This window comes from Drosophila arizonae, chromosome 3 (genome assembly GCF_054131065.1).
Source record: "Drosophila arizonae isolate 15081-1271.41 chromosome 3, UAZ_ARI_1.0, whole genome shotgun sequence".
NCBI classification, from domain to species: Eukaryota; Metazoa; Arthropoda; class Insecta; order Diptera; family Drosophilidae; genus Drosophila; species Drosophila arizonae.
Genome location: NC_142923.1, coordinates 4,246,383 through 4,263,429, shown reverse-complemented (window position 1 = coordinate 4,263,429; position 17,047 = coordinate 4,246,383). Strand labels below are relative to the sequence as shown.

Here is a 17,047-nt window from a genome sequence, read left to right as displayed (position 1 = left end):
ACCGAAACATTAGGGGTATCGCAGCTATTAAGTTAACGTGTTATCAACACACGATTGCGAATAATTAAAACCTGACGCTGACGTCATACACCAATGCGACAGACAGCAGAGCGCAGCGTGTTGACTGAACAAGAGGGAAACACACATACAAACGAGAAAGAGAAAACAAATAAAGAAAAGAAAATAAAATAAAAGAAGTGCAAAGTTTATTAAAGTTCAAGCGCTGCCCATTTCGATGCATTAACAAACAAATGATGTCATCCAATATTTTTTGTTCCCCCCTATTTCTTATTTGGGTTTACAATTTTAATTTAAATTTAATTTTATAAACAACACATATCAACTTTTTTTTTTTTTGGCTGTTGCGGCACGTTTGCTATGTAGTTGAGCGTTCAAATCACGTGATACACAATGTTTTGTATCGTTTTTCAACAAGTTAAATGTGTCAAAGACAATGAGTAAGAGCGATGGAAGTCGAAACTGAAATACACTAAAAAAAAGCATAGAGAATGCTAATTGATAAGTTAATTAAGAAGTGTTATATGATTTATACTATCAACCAATATCGTTTTTTAGCATATATTAAATTGAAAGCAATTATCATTTAAAATTGGATTAGCAGCTAAGAGCATTTTGTATATTAAATTCCATATTCATATGCCTTATAAAGCTCAAGTTACAATAGAACATATACAAGATTTGCAGTTATAAGAGGCGTCTTATGTAACACTCCATGCAAATGCACAGTTGCAATGCTCTCTGTCTCTCTCTCTCTCTCTCTCTCTCTCTCTCTCTCTCTCTCTCTCTCTCTCTCTCTCTCACTCAATTTGTAACGTCTTGTTATTCAAGACTCTATATGTACGTAATAATATGTGAAGCTCAACCACAATTACTCGACGTGCCAATTTCCGATTTAAGTTTTCAGTTTTCATTTTTCAGTTTTTAGTTTTTAGTGCTTTGCTATTTTATCGAGTGCAGCAACAACGGGCACATCAAATTACACGCCAATTGCTAGACAAATTAGTCGAATCGTTTGCTCTGGCCCATTGCCAACGGTTTTGCCAGTGTGACCACATCTAACCAAATGCGACTCGACTGCGTGCGTGTCGCTGCACTTTGGCATTTGATTTGGACTCTGCTATTTCAGGCGAAATTCCAATTTAAATATCTAAGATAAACAAATCACGCAGCTCTTAATGATTTCACAATTTGCCAAAAATTCTTGTATCTATATTAACATCATTTGGCTGGCCAATCCGATTTGCCTTTTGGGATTCTATTTCCGTTTTCATTTACCGCTTATGCTGCATTTTGTTGGCATTTAGCATTTAGCTGATTTGGCATAAACACAAACAATGGAAATAACTTGTTGTTGAATAATTGAAGTGGCCAACGATTCTGCTGATGACAGCAACAAAAATTGAGGCAAATTACATGCAGAAATAAGCAGATATACACTACTACTGCTCACAGTGTTGTAAAACAGCTCAAAACGAAAATTATTAAATTTAAGAAAACATTAATTATTTAATGTTTATTCCTTATAATAAAAACGAATATATCCCTTCTCACAACAGTAAGAGACATAATAACGAATGTGAAAAGTCAGCATATATAACATTTTGTTTCTCTTGTATATATGTATATGTTTACTGTAGGTTCTGTCTTGGTCAACTCTTGAGCGTATTTCCCGTTTGGACAACTTCTATAGATCTCCATTTGACTCAAGTGTTTATTTGCATTGGAGTGCCATCAGGCTATAAACATTATATATCTACTATATATGTATGGACGATTGATGACGATTTCAGGAAGTGAACAAATTTGTCATAAAACCGTTTGTTTGTAGGGCGAAATAACAAACAGAAATATAAGCAGAGAAGAGAACTGTTTATGAAAACCAGGAAGTCGTCAGAAGACTAAGTAGTGGGAAATAATAATAAAAACAAAATAAACGTGCATCGCCTTTTGAATGAGTTCGTTGAGATGGCGGTGCTCTCTTTGAGTAGGTAGTCGATAAGGAATATTTAAGTGGTTGGAAATTAAGCGTCAATTTACTAGGAAGTTATATAAGAGTGATTTAGGCAAATTTAGTTTAGTTGCCGAACAAGATTATTTAGAACAAGTTCCAAATATACATTTTTTAAATATATTAAAAATATTTGAAAAATGAAAAAAAAAAATTTTTATATTTTTTATGAGTATTATAAATTGTTCTAAAAATAAATAATATTTAATGTGGCTTTTTTAGTTTTTAGATTAGTTTCGAAATTTTGGACTATTTTTAATCTAATACAATTTTTTCAATTAATTCGTTTTGAAATTCTATTCGAAAAAACTTTCATAATTTAACGCAAATTTTTTCCCTGTCAGAACCTCATATTTCATCCCATTTCATATAAACTGCAAATCAAAACTGAACAATTAATAAGCAACCATTGTTCAGAGCATATAACAACCCGCATTCGAGGTTTCCCATTTAAACAGTTTTCTCATGCCTGAAGCTAAACAAAATTAAAAAATTGTAGTAAAAATAAAAACAAAACAATAGCCGACACAGCTGATAAAAATGCGAATCTCGCACTTTGAGTTAAGCGCCAAGAAAATATATAAATGATTGAAAATAAAAATAAATCAAAAAGGAAAAACAGAAAATGCCATAAAAAATGGCATTTCATGCGCCTTGTCCCTGACCCAATTAAAAAGTCAATCACTTAACGATATAAAAAGAAAAAATTAAAACTTAATAAGAAGGCGAACAAAAAGATAAAAAATGATCACAAAAGGGCAACAGCAACAACAAAAACAACAACAGCCACGAAATGCCAATTGTATGGTCCCTGTGCAAAGAAACTAAACACAGTTAAAAGCCGCAACTAACAAACCGGTTCGAGTGGCGCGGCAAGCGGGGCAAAAGCTGGCAGATGTAGACAAAAAGTTGTAGGAAGCCTTAAAGTGTCTGAAATGTCGCCAACTTGGCAGGCTTCGGCTTCGGCTTCGGCCTCAGCTGCAGCTGTAGTAACAGCGAGAGCGACAGCTACAGCTTCAACTAGTCAACTACAACTTCAGTTGGCAACGCGTGGCAATTGGCAACTTGCAACTTGCAACATTGCAACTTGGCAACTCATCTCCTGCAACAAGTTGCTCAACTGGACTCGGTAACGGGCCCAAACGCAATGGGGTCAGACGTGAAACGAAAACAGACTGAAAAACTTGGCAACAACAAGTTGATGTTAAAATACCCTAACCAACATATGTACAGGGTATAAAGGATTGACTTAATGTTTGTATTTGATTTTATGTAGTTAAAGATGCGAAAAATTTTTTTATTGCAAATTGTTGCTAGATTATGGCTAGGTTATATATAATATAGAGTACATATATTCCGCTGATTCAGTTATATATATTTTATTTAACAAGAAAATAAATATGCACAACAGATAACTTTCTAGCAGACACAGTTCACATAATTAGCTAAATAGGTGGGTAGACAAACAGTCTCTTGAAGCTGATAAGAAAGATCTATTAATCACATTTTATTAGAATATGAATACGGTGCATTAAGACCTATGTATATTTTATTAGCATATGAATAATACCGAGTCATCCTTCTATTTACTCAAGAGTACTGATTAGTAAGTCTAAGATCTAGCTAAGCTAAGTTTCTGTCATTAGCTTAAATTTCATTAATAAACTTAGCATATTTTTCATTTGTCATATGGCAATAGTTTATATTTAAATAGGTTTATAATCAATATAACCGCTTATGAAACCAAATCAATATTACGCTCAACAAGTGCATAAAAATAGACAAAATTGTTAAACAACTGCGAACTGATGCGTCTGGAGCTGATGTAATGCGGAACGGCGCAGCGACTTGGCACAGGAAGCATAACCTGTATCTACAAGTTATAAAGATACAATCACACAGAAAGGCAGACAGACAGACAGACAGAGTTATCTAAAGCTACATAATGGCAGCATATGACAGACAATTGCGATTCCAATTGAAAACGTCAATTTTTGGCGCCTGCAACGCCAACTGGCTGTACGACCTATATACACATGTATTTACACATATAAATACGCATATGTAACCAATAAATATTGATAGCTAATTTTAGCTATAAATTAGCTGCTTATGTCGCTAAAATTTCATTGCAAATTGCCTAAGCAATTGCAAAAAGGTGTTATAAATAGAAACAGGCACAAATCAATAACAACAGCTTCTACAGCACTGCAAAGTTGATTTAAAAAACTAATTAGCAGCCAGAGACGTTCAGCTGATAGGGCAGTTATAAACATACCTATACACATATATTTATATATTAAAATATGGTATGTATTAGGTATATATAGAGGATGTACAATAGACTTGTGAGATTTTTATTTGCACCGTTGGCAACAAGATTTAAGGCCCGAAAAGCGAAGGCAGTTTGTGAAAAGTGTATATAATCTTATCTATATATAACACAGAGCCAAGCTATAACAATAATTGCTAACAATAGCTCAACGTTGGGCAACCTTAACTTGCCTGTTAAGTGACTTAGTCACCAAAGTCTAACTAAAGTCAGTTATAAATCTGATTTTTAGCAGCATTATAGTGGGTCTTAATAAGAACCCAATAGACATTTACATATAGTAAGTAATTAGTTGACTTGAACAGATAAGTTACTATATAACTCTGACACGAGCTGAGCAAGATACACAAAGAGATAAACCACAACAGCAGACTTTTCTATTTATACATAGTATTGAGCTGCAATCAGTTAAAGCTATATTTAGCTTATCTCTACAGCCTTCCAATTACACGCTATGCAAATACTTACTCGGACTCTGGTAGAAAGTAATCGATGTATTTCATAACCACTTCCCTAACGGGATCCTGTTGTTTGCCCGAAATAGTTGGATACAAATCGAAATCCATTTTGCTTGAGCTATTATTGTTATTGTTATTATTATTATTGATATTATTGCTGCCGGCTTCAGTTTTCATTATTGAAGTGGACTAATGCGGGCTAAACGTTACACACTGTGCGCTGCTGTCGTTCTTTCGCTTTGTAAGTACCGCAATGTTCTTTCAGTCTAGTCGTATGATATGCACACATACAAATGCAAGTACTTTATATCTTTCCTCGTCTCTCTTACTATGCAATGTTTCTGTATTGCACACTGGGCGAGTGCCTTAGCAATTGTTGTTTTGCCTTTCTGACCTTTGTTTCACACAAAATTCCCAACTATTTTATTTTATTTTAATGCGTTCACTTTTGCGCCTCCCTTTCGTTTTATTTCTTTTTTGAAGCCCTTAGAGAGCTTTTATGTTTCTTTTTGCACTTTATTTCGAATTGTCTCGTATGACAACAACAGCTACGCGTGAAGAGAGCAGCTCTATTATTTTTATGTTGGCTGAGCGAGACGCGTTCACTGTGACGCTCTCCCAGCCACGTTATTCAGCAGAGCGGCACTTTCAATACAGTTGTATACGTATTCAGCAAGCAAGCGTGTTCTCTCACTCTCCGTCTTTATCGCTCTCAATTACTCTCTCGTTCTCTTTGCTCAGCGAAAGAAAATGTACAAAAATGCGCGCGAGACGATTTTTTTTGTTAAAAACTTTTAACTTTTAGTTGCAACTGCAGCTGTGTGCGCGTGTATGTGCGTATGCGTGTATGCGCATTTATTGTTTAACAGCTTAAAGATCAGTTACTATGCGCCACAGTTATTTAATTATTTTCTCTTTTTCTCTCGCTCACGCACAATTTAAACAATAGAAAAGCAGAAGGCGGCAAAACACTATTATTTTTAGCTTAAACAAACATAAAATAATGGAACGAGAAAAAAAATAATCAAACGCGATGCAACAAAAAACGATGCCAAGCAACACAACAAAAATTTTAATGTTATTTTATCGAGTCTGTGATTTTTTTCGTGTTTGCTGCGCCAGAGCTCCTCAGCATAACTGAACGTTCGCTTTTGGTGGGTCGCGCTTCTGTTGCTGTTGTGTTCCGTGAGAGCGCTCGCTGCGCTGCGCTCACAAAACAGACAGACAAAAACAGCAACAACAACAAAGACATCCAGGTTACAGCAAAGAAGAATAACAACAATAGCAGCAACAGCATTGGCAGCAGCAGCGACAGCGACAGCAGCGACAGCTTTTTGGTGGTTGCTTTTTGAAGTTGCGGCGAAGCTGAAAGTTTGCAACTAGGCGAAGCAAAAGGGCAGCGCTGCAGAGGCAGAAGCAGAGACATCGACAGCGGCAGAGCAGTGGCTGCTCAAGCGGAGCTTGATGTTTAGTTCACAGCTGCAGCATGAAACTGAACGAAAGCTATGGGCTGACACACACACACACTCACATATAAAAGCATGTGTACGTACCCTCATGCATAGGGCCACGCCACATTTGTGGCTCGTGCTCAAAACAAACAAAACAAAAAAAAAAAGGCGCGTGTAAACAAACAAACAAATCAACCACAAACAACAGGAAAAAATGCCCAAAAATAAATCTCTTTTTTTAATGTAAGACAATTTTTGTCTGAGCAGCGTACAGCTCTCTCGCACATACCCACACACACACATGCAAAGCACAAAAAGCAACATGGCTGCTTGAAAAGCTTTTGCAGCTGAATAATGCAAGTGACGAGAGCGTAAACAAAACTTTGTCAGCAACAAGCGAGAGAGTAAGTACAAAATGAGAGCGGCAACGGCGCACGCACATTTAACGGCAAAGAACTTTTTGAAATTCAGTGAAGCGTCACAGCATCAACAATAGTCAACAAAAACAACAGCAACAACAACAACAGCAACAACCACACGCGAAGTCACTTCAGGCTGACAGGTTGCCACGTTGTTGAAAAGCGAGGGAGGAAAATATAAAATCAAACTAGACGTGCAAGCAGCAAAGTTAACATAGAAGAGCAGAGAGGGAAAGTAGCAGAGACGGAGGGCGGCTGCTGTCAGCTATTGTCTGCCTGTGCACGTAGATCAGCTGATTCGCTTTATCTGGGACGCTTTGTTCGAGTGAGAGGCGAAAGCTTTTTATGCTTCGCGCAGGGTGTAAACAAACTGCTTGCACCGTGGTACAACATTATTATTTTCGTGTGTACGACAAATTTGCTACTCAGGTTTTTGATGACTTGCTTTGTTCTCTAGATCTCCTAAAACTTATTTAAAGCTTACCATACAGTTTTTATACAAATGGGATTAATGTTCAATTCGTTTGTGAAACTCACCTGCAAAGAGAAAGAAAGGTGGAAAATTGCATTTAATAAACATATCTAATACAGCTATGAAATATTTAAACATACGTAAGCATAATTGCAGATATGGACGTATGTATATATGTATATTCCCCATCTTCCGAAAAGCTCTCTTTAGGCCTAACAATTTATTTAATATTTCTCTTTTCTTTTCTTTTAGTTTGTTTCTTTTCGCAACTTTGCTTTTTACGAGTTAGGGGCAACGCCAACAACAATTTCGAAACCCCATTAAATGTTGAAAATTACTGCCGGACACGCAGACGATAAAATGCTTAAGAGTGAAAATGTGCGTAACGCTTGCAATTCAGCTGAAAATCAGATATATGTACATATCTACAAATAAATATATATACATTTTTTAGAGATCAAAATTGCTCGTATTAAGGGCACTGTTAAAACGGGTTACAAAAAAAAAAATTATAATAATAAAATAAAATTTTAAAATAATAATAGCTTTTATTATGGGGTAAAAATAAGAGCGTTGATTACTTAAGTCTTATATTCTCACACCTTAAAAAATGTTATTATTTTTGAAATATAGAAATTGAATTATGTTTTCATATTTATTTTTAAGCATTTCTACTAAGTTGACGTCTTCTTGAATTTAATCACATTTTTGTGGAGTTTATATCGATGGAAGTAGGTCAGGGGAAAATCCGGCCATGTTAATTCTAAAAGCAAACAAACAGGTGTTTATTTTAACACGCTCGGCTAAAGGATCTTTAGTATATACAGTGGGCATTTAGTGAATTGTATAAAAAACAACTAAAGTTGAAATAACTTTAAATAGATGATTATAATATACATAGTGGCATGATGAGATTTGTTAAGCGCTGACAGGATGGCAACACTAATACGGGAAGAGAGAGAATGGAGTTTAAGTAGTCAAAGAATTTTTAAAGAATTTTTTAAAGTTGTAAAGTGAATTCAATTAACATAATGATTATCAAAACTATTTAACTTTAAATTCAATTAAAAATATGAATTTATTGATTTGTATAGGCAAGATTTTATTCGATTTCTTGTACTGTATTGGAGATTGGAGCTCGCTTTAAGCAAAAAAAAATATCACATATATAAATGTGAATATAAGATATGCAAATATTTTTCTATTCTTTATTGTGATTCAGCTGGCAATTTAAATATAATATACTGTAAATATAATATAGCGCGTGTTCACTGTATCCATATACAATATAGATTTTTTATATTGTTGACAACGCGTGCGAATTTCTATTGTTGCTGTTGTTATTTTGGGTAAGCCCAAGTTGTAGTTGTTTACTGCTAATGAGTGTTGTTTGCTGGTTGTTTGTTGTTGCCTTTTAATGTCCGTTAACAGCTGTTAAAAGCGTTGTTTACTGCCGATTGTTAGGGTTTATTTGCCTGTTTCTTATTGCGCGAAAAAAGACAACATTTTTCTTTTCGTTGGGCACGCCCAATTAGCGGACAATCGCACACACACACACACACCATACATATATTTATAGACAGATCTATCTAACAAAATTCATTGGCAACAAACTTCCATTGTGCAACACAGTTGCTGCAGCCGCAACGGCAGCAGCAACAGCAACAGCAACAGCAGCTGCTGCTGAAAAGTGGTTGCATGCTGCTGACAGCCATTTCCAGGCATTGTTTCGTTGTTGTTATGAAACATTAGCAGCAACAACAACAACGACTACAACAAACAGGCACCAACTAACCAACATCGCTTAAACGGCAAATTAATCGCAGCCCCCAGCTGCAGCAGCAGCAACAACAACAACAACGACAACAGCAGCAGCAACAACAGACATCGTGAGGCACTTTTCTTCATTTTACTTTCGTTTTTTCGTTGCTACTTCTATTAAATGCAACGTGCCACACAAAGTTGTATGCAATTTAATGTTGCTAGCGGGAGGCTGTTGCATAGGAAGGGGGCGTGCCTGACCTCTGGCATGATTCGAAAAGCGAAAGGTAGACTCTTTTGTTGAGTCTTTGCCTCAAGTTCAGTACGAAATGATGATTAAACATAATATGAAATATTAGAGGATGAGGTGAGAGTGTGAGGGAGAGAGAGAGAGTTGGTAGAGATTAAATGGGGCATCTCTCCAGCTCTTCAAATTACAGTAAAGTTGCCTAAGACTCAATTTAACTTAACGCCACAATGTACTATCCCTATCATAACCAACTTTCTACATATAACTGAAAATCTGAAAAGGAATATAATAGTCCATATTTCGGAAACTTTAACAGCTATAAACTTTAAGCTATATCTATGGTATTCAAATTGAGTTGTCTCTAATCTCCCTTAAAGCCTTCATTTCAATCCCATTCACTTTTAGTCAGACTTTATACTTCTCTGATCTTTAAAATCTTCTCAACACATCCCCTCAAATAAATGTGCCCCATCCAATTTAATGACACCACAAAAAAAAAAAAAAAAAAAAAAAATCAACGCTCTGCTCTTTCATCTTTTTTAAAAATCTACGCAATCAAATCTTTTAATAACTTGCAGCACTGGCGTCATCGTCGGCACTTGGAACTGGAAGACTTTACAAATAAACCGAAAAAAACGACCAGAGTAAATATTATGTTTATGGTGATGCGTGTGTGTTTGCTTTTAATTGAGTCATAAAGTGAACAAACGCATTGCACAGATAAACGTAAAATATTTGCAGTGAAAAATCAACAAATATCATGCGAAATGACGTCACAGCCAACGATAGAGAGAAGGGGGAGAGAGAGAGAGAGAGAGAGAGAGATGGTAATACGACCATGAAGCGAGCTCCAATGCCAAAGAGGTTGACTCAGTGCAAGCGTGCGACACCCACACACATCGATAACTAGGCCCCTCTGCTTACTCCCTCGACTACATCTCTCTCCCTCCCACTCTCATTGAGCTATCCATTCGATTGGAGGTTGACTCAGTTTCCAGTCACATCAATTATGAATAATGTAACTATGCACAAAAAAAAAAAAAAAAAAGTGAGCTTTATCTTACTGCAATTTGTTATTTATTGAAGTTTATTGAAAATAAGAGGAATAAAGATAAAATATGAAAAATAATATAATAATAAATAATATAAGCTCAGTTAAAATTTATTATGTATAGTATATATGATATATAAAGTATATATATTGTATATAAAGTATATAAAATTTCGGTGAAAATTTCTCACAAAAGAAATTAAACATAAATAATGAGTATGAAGATGAAATTTGTTTAATTAATATTCAAACTACTTTTGCTGTCTTATATTATATTTTAATATCTTTTTAATAAAAATACATTTATTTATTTATTTGTATTTTTTTTAATTGTAATTATTTTTAAATATCTTACATTTAAAATTAAATTACTACTATAAATTTTTTAATATTTTTTTTTTAATTTTTGTTTATTTATTACTTTTTTTTAAATTTAATGTACACCCCTTAATTGTTTGCAGTGCATCACAATCAGTCAAATTCTTAGGGCCACGAAGACGCGCCTTCGAATTGAGAGACTAACTGGCGTCTGTCTTCGGCCAATCAACAACAACAACAACAAGTGTAGCCATTTATCGTTATCAAACATCAATCGTTATCAGCACTGCCCAGCTGTGTTGCAAAACGTTTTTGCAATATTAATACGGCAGCAACAGCAGCAGCAGCAGCAGTTGCTGTCGTAGCAATTGCGTTTAGCCATCTGCGTCGTAAATTGAAATGCTCGATTTGTGCTGCTAGGCACGTATTGACCCGCTATAGTCTAGCTAGTAGCTACCCCCCTCGATGGCCCCTTTCTGCGACTATGTCACCCCTTCTCAGGCATATTGTCGCACCGCCTGTATTTACCTATTCGCTTGGCTGCTATCATCGGCGCTTCACGTGCCGGACGAGCCGGTCAGCCGCCCCTTTTTGCAACTGCCACGCCTTATGCACATGCAAACGTGTTTGTGTGCAGTCAAATCAATTAAAGCTAAGTGCGAGTAATACCAATCAAGCTATACTATATACCCCATATGTATCTGAATATGAAAATGGATATGATAGTTCAGCTGAGACAAAGTAGGGTTAGCATTGGAAATTAAATGAGATGTTTGTCGTGAGTTAAGTAAATGGATTTATTGTCAAGTAAGTGTTTGATATGTTAGCAATAGCTGAAGACACTTGGCTAACTATATGATACTATATGATGGCTTATAGACATCATATTAAGAGCGCAGAATAACTGGTTTCTGTATCTATTTTCTGTATCAATATACATTTCAGAGAACAATTTGTAGAAGTTATATCAATATAGATATATATGTATCTAAATGCCTATGTGAATTATCTTAAAGATTTAAGATAGATATCTATATAAAAGTTGAGATCGTGATAAAATGAATCATCTGAGAATTCTATTTTATTTTAAAGAATAATATTCTATACATTAAATTTTAATATGACAGCCTATTCACATAGTATATAAATAGCAAACCAATCCGATTTATCCTATTCATTCCCCGTGAGTCGCAAGTTCTTCGTAAAAATCGACTTACAATTATTGTAGAAATTATTTATTAATATAGAGCTGACGAAAGCTGTAATCAACAGTTGTAAAGGCAGAGCTGAAGTTCCTTGAAAATTAATATTATATTTAATTCCAGGTTTTTGCTTGTATATTTTTTATTCCGCTGATAAGGTTGTCATCCTAAACAATCAGCATGCTAATTTTATAGATGATTTAATTAGGCATTGATTTTTTTTTTGCAAACTTTGATTAATGAATTTTTTATATAAATATAATTTAATTTTTTTTTTTCACATTGCCCGCTGTTGTGTTTCGCATACCCTGTAATTGAGGCGTATACGAAATGAGGTATTATTTATTAGAGTAAATATCTGTGGATTCTAGGATTCTAATATACTATAGCAACAAATATTACTTGAATACTTTAGAATTAATTGAAAAAAAAGTTTACATTTTGTTAATATGCATATATGTACATATTTATATAAGTTATAGGGTATTTTTAGCTGCCTCAATTAAGAATCTTACAGCTTCTAACTTGCTATTCCATGCTGTTTTTACTTATTTTTCTATATTATTTACTGTGTTGAAATTGTGAACAAAAGATTTCAATTATTGCTAAGATAATTTTGCTGTTGTTGCTGTCGGCAACAAAAATAAAACAAAAGTCAGATCTTTTGTTCACAAACACTTTTCGACGCGGTGGGTGGCTACAACAACAACAACAACAACTCAAACAATGGGAAGCCAGCAACAAGCTTAACCTTGACATTTGCTCAATGTCAAACTGTGATTAATTAAGCAAAAAAGAAAAATGTAAAAAATGTATATATTTTAAATTTTCTGCACTTTTTTGTACATATTTTCTGTAGGCAGAAATTCGTAATAAATTTTGTGCGCAATTTGTGAAAATCGAATTGAAGAAATCAATAAATTTACCTTTTGCATTGTAAACAAATTGTTTACCTTTTCTCTTGCTCTTTTTCTTTTTTGACCAAATCAATAAACAAAATCCAAATAAACAGAATCAAAAGGCAAGCAGAGCCAGAACCAGAACCAGATCGAGTACCAGAAGGTAGGCATACATATTAGGTAGGTATAGGTATACATATTATATATCGGGCACAATAACAATTTGCTACTGGGACATGGAACTGTGGCGCCAGCTGTAATTGTTGATTGGGCGAGGGAGGGAGGAACGGTGCTAAATGGGGGATGTCGAGCCATGTGGCCGATTAATGCGAGCAGCACAACAGAAAAACAACATATGTGAGTACATTAACAAGGTCACAAAGGTGGAAGGTGTATAAAGGTAGAGTGAAGAAAATAGAATTAAGGAATACCCTGGGAAGTTAGATGGAGATAGAAAGGGAGCGAATATAGAGAGAGGGAGAGTGTTAGAATGAGAGGAATAAGCTAGAGGAAGTAGAAATACAGAGAGGTGAAGATAAAGATAATCTACAAGAGGTAAATGAAAATACCAAGATGCTTAAAGATATATAAAGAGAGATTGGAATGCTGCCAATCAGTCTACTTTTCTCCTTTATAACATTTTCTTAGTTTCGCTCTCACTTTGTCCATCTGTCGTATCCCTAATCCTGTTCTCCCCCTTGTTCAGATGTATGGAATATTAGATATACAGAAGCGAAATTTGGCAGGATAAGGCTATAATATTAATATTATTTAATAATATGAAATAAGTATTATAAAATATACAGACACATCCATATTGAATCAAAATTCAATAAGGAGAACAATACGGTATTTATATCAATATATATACGAAATAATTTTTTATTATATATAAATATATATATCTTCCTTTCTCTCTCTCTTTCCCTCTCTCTCCTATTGCGATCTCTTTCTACTGCACTTCATCTCAAAAACTGGTCACTTCACTCAATTTCAAAGGGTATTTTCGATGTGTGCTCAATAAATTTCGGACTTTGTTGAATGAAAATAATAAATTTCATCCGCTCGATCGCAATTAATTGCGAAAACGTCTTTTAGCTGCTGTGCCAGCTCCCGCTCTCGCTTTTCGGTCAGAGTTAATTTCGACATAAATAAACAAATACGATTGTTAAATACTTGTTCTTCTTCTTCTTGTTGTTTTCTTGCGCTTTAATTTGTTTGCTGCTAAAATACAACAACAACAACAGCAAAATGCAAACATTTCGCAGGCCTATGGAAAACACAAACATCTGGGCTCGCTATAGAGCTTTTCATATCGGGCATATATAGACAAATACATATTGTATTATATATATATATATATATGAGTGTGTGTGTTGCACACACATGCCAATCGAATTGACCATGAAAAGTGTTTTTGCCAGCTGCCCAGGTGAGTCCGTATGGGTGTGTGTGTGTGTGCGTGTGTTGTTTTTCAGGTGTGCTGTAATAAAAACAGCGCGTTTTAATTTTACATTTTCCGTCTAGACAGAAAATCATATAATTTCTTTGAATGGAGCTAAATTGTACATTTTTTGCATTCTATAATTTTAAGTGTTTTATTATCTGGGATTTTCTCTACTCAGAGTTATAAATCCCTATTATATAATTTTGATGCAAGTCAAAGTTAATGACTAAGGATATAGCACTTAGCTATACAATGTAACTACATAGGTGTATAGCTAGATATTGATCCCTAAATTTACCATAAACATCTTTTCGTCCTTAACTGATCCAAGAATTTCTCGAATTGCCGCTACTTCTTCAATTTATGCATACTCTAACATTTTGCATTTATTTCAAGTCGAAACTTTTCAAATTTAAAAACTTTGCCTGTATCCAACTGCTGTCTTAACCCCATCACTGATAGCGTTTCGATTAAAAATACAAATAATCGATAACATATTTATAAGCCGCAGCGTAGAAGCTTCCACCTGGAACATGTGTTTGCGTTTTCACGCTGCTTTTCCAAATGACTGCACACTAATCAAGCGAGTAAGCGTAAGAGAGAGAGAGAGAGAGAGAGCGAGACACGCAGACTGAGAGACACAGAGAGATATGCCATGGAAGCTAAAAGCCTGCAGCACGAAAAGGTCAAAGGTCGTCAAGGGGGCGGGCAAGCGCGTGCGTTTACCTTTTGGGCCGTTGACACAAAATGCACAAGAAACAAATTTGAAAAAAAAAAAACAAAAGCTACTATGGACGCCCACTTTTGGTTGTTGGCTGGGCGTGGCTGTTTTTATTTGCTCTATTCGAGTTCCACTTTAGATTGGCAACAGCTATCAGACAGCGAGAGAGAGAGAGAGAGAGAGAGAGAGAGAGAGAGAGAGAGCGATATAGCGAGACAGAGAGGCTTTGGACGCAGTTCAAGGCGGTTCACTGATAAATAATACTACTCAAATAAAAACCATTCTGTAGACAAGTTGGCAACGCCTTGTCTCTACTTAGTTCGCATTGTTGCGAGCAATGAGTGAGTGGCCACAGGGGCGGCCCAGTAACTGAGCTGTAATAAGTAGCTAAGTAGCTAAGTCTCTTTAAGTATATTCAAGTCTCTAAGTATCTTTGCAACGCTTCAACCTAATTTGCAGTTGCGTGGCAGCTAATGCAAATGATAATAGCGTTGCCACACTGCGTGAAATTGGGCAAACGAAAATGTGCGGCACGTGCGAGAAGTATTATACGATTAAGATTAGGAGTGGGCCGTAAAAATGCAATATCTGCTCTGGAATTACTTGAGGAATATATGAAACTGATTGTGAATAGATTTAGAATGGGTATGCATGACTAGAAAATACCCGGCCTAAAGAAATGTTTGCAACTTTTCTGAAATATATTTATATATTTTTTTGTGTGAACAATGATATATAAATTTTTACATTTTGTTTCCTAATCTAAATTTTCTTCTTAAGTTTATCGCTTTATAATATTCTCCCTTCTTATTTTTCCGTTTAAAGTGCAAACATTAAATAAGATTGCACGACTTTTTTGGCATATACATATATATCTCGAGGACAATTTCCCTTTGCCATTACACCCTTTCATAGTCGTACTATCCAATAATAATTCTCAATTTGAAAAGCAATTGCAAAAAAACACTCGCATATCGTTTATAGCGTTCGACGGCTGTGCTATTCGAATGCGATAAGCAAGCGGCTCCCAATGTAATCGCCGCCAGCTAGGGAGGGGCTGGAACAGTGCTCGTGGCTTCTAAAGCAAACACAAGCCACCCACAAGACAAGCAGAGTGAGTGAGAGAGACAGAGACAGAAACAGAGAGAGTAAGTTGTAGCCAGAGAGAGGAGGAGGGAAATAGGGGGCAGCGCGTGTGGTTAGCTTGTTGCATTTTGCTATAAAGCCGCAAAAGCAATAATTTTAATTTCTTGATTTTGACGTATACCCTGGAACAAGCTAAAGCTAAAAGTAAAGGGCATGCTGGAGTAGTTGTAAGTTTAAAGAGAAATTTCCTATGAATAACCCAAACATCTTTTTATGACTTCAATTAAGGCTAAATGACTTTAGCTAGAAAAGCAAATATTAGAAAGATATTAAGTATATCTAGTTTGAACAACCTCACAGGGTATTGCCCAGTCATGCTTCGTCTCATACCCTATCTGCTCACTTGTTGGATAATTGATTTTTCAGCGAGTTTTCTTGTGCGCTCTTCGACGTCAGAAAATTTGCATTTAATGCACATTTCGCAAGACGTTTTTATAATTCATTTAACTTTTATATTTTTTCTCTTGTATAATATTCGCATTAATTATGCAAAACGACTGGAAATTGATTAGTTAATCAAAAATATATAAATAAATAGCATTAATAATAAAAGAAAATACTTATTGGGGTCAGTTTAGCTGGTGAATCGAAATGCTATAGATTCTAACTCTAAGCAAAACTTCGTGAATAAACGAACTTGTTCAACACTGAAAACTGTAGCTAGCATATGCTAAACTAATTGTTTAGACATTGAAAATTCACATAAACATATCAAAAGCATCATTTGCATACATGCATTAGTTATATGTTTTCAAGGTGTTGCGAACAAAAACGAAAATAACTGCGAAACTAATTAGACTAGCGACGACTTATGTATGTAGGTGGAAATAGCACCATGGCTCGAGAGTATCGATGTGGGCTGCGACGGCAACAAACATTGAAGAAGTTTTTCTGGAATTTTCTAGAGCTTGCAAAATTTTGCAAGTTGCTTTCAATCTCAATATTCGTAGATCGAATATACTCGAATAGACTTAAAAGACCATCTATTGTATTAGATTATTGTTTAACATATAAAGCAACATTTTTGGGTTTATTATATATATTATTGATTATCTATTGTGATATTTTTGATCACTCAACTGAAATTTTTT

The 17,047-nt window shown here is 35.1% G+C and overlaps 1 protein-coding gene across 11 annotated transcripts in view; it reads right to left on the bottom strand.

The window, feature by feature from the left end:
* Nucleotides 1-17,047, bottom strand: part of bun (TSC22 domain family member bunched) — a 135,299-nt gene that overhangs the window by 33,249 nt on the left and 85,003 nt on the right. Inside the window, exon 4 of one of the 11 annotated variants that reach the window (XR_016268924.1) lies at nucleotides 4,830-7,226. The exons of the other annotated variants lie outside the window; for them this stretch is intronic. The gene's annotated coding sequence lies outside the window, so the exon portion shown is untranslated. The remainder of the gene's footprint in view (nucleotides 1-4,829; nucleotides 7,227-17,047) is intronic. 11 annotated transcript variants of the gene reach the window in all.